Source organism: Ipomoea triloba, chromosome 13 (assembly GCF_003576645.1).
Source record: "Ipomoea triloba cultivar NCNSP0323 chromosome 13, ASM357664v1".
NCBI lineage: Eukaryota > Viridiplantae > Streptophyta > Magnoliopsida > Solanales > Convolvulaceae > Ipomoea > Ipomoea triloba.
The window spans coordinates 29,980,295-29,980,983 of record NC_044928.1 but is presented as its reverse complement, the minus strand read 5'-3'; the positions used below and the strand labels follow the sequence as shown (position 1 = coordinate 29,980,983).

Sequence of the window (689 nt, the reverse complement as noted above, 5' to 3'; positions counted from 1 at the left end):
TCTCTCATTTCTCTTTGACTTTGGTCCCGAACTCAAACCCTAAGTGGATGAGCTTGTTTACTCTCGTTTTTCTATCATCAATCTATAGTAGATTAGGCTAGATTTAGGGTTATTTACATATTTTGAAGCTTGGATTGAAAATTTTACACTTGAATTTCAAGATTCTGTCATCCATTTTATATGAATATGGCAGGTTCTATCCGAGCAATATCGGTTCGAGCCAATCAAATCTGGACCATTTGCCGACCAAGTTACCCGACCGATTTGGATAAATGTGTCTCACCTTGCATTTCTCCACTCGCTCCCGACCATGCTTGACCGGGAAACCCATTATTATGATCGTAATCATAATCTAATAGTCATTCTCATAATTAATTAAACAAGTCATCTTAGCTCAGTGGTAGAGTGCGTGGCTTTTAACCACGTGGTCGTGGGTTCGATCCCCATAGACGGCGAATGGTCAATCGTAACACAATTGGAGATATGATCCTCCAATGCTTCTTCATAACACCCTTTAATCTAAATGGATTGTTAAATTGCAATGGAAACTACTATACAATATTGTTGTGACCAGTGACGAGTTCATCATCTAGCAAGAGTTTTTACACTAGAAATTGGTTTGTACTCTAGCTTAACCTGGGGACAGTATAAGAAGTCTTAGCTTAAAACAGTGATTGGATAAGATATAG

General features: G+C 38.3%; 1 non-coding gene across 1 annotated transcript; it reads left to right on the top strand.

Moving 5' to 3' along the window:
* Positions 1–383: 383 nt before the first annotated feature.
* TRNAK-UUU lies at positions 384–455 on the top strand. The gene has a single exon. It is a non-coding gene; the product is annotated as a tRNA-Lys (tRNA).
* Positions 456–689: the final 234 nt, after the last annotated feature.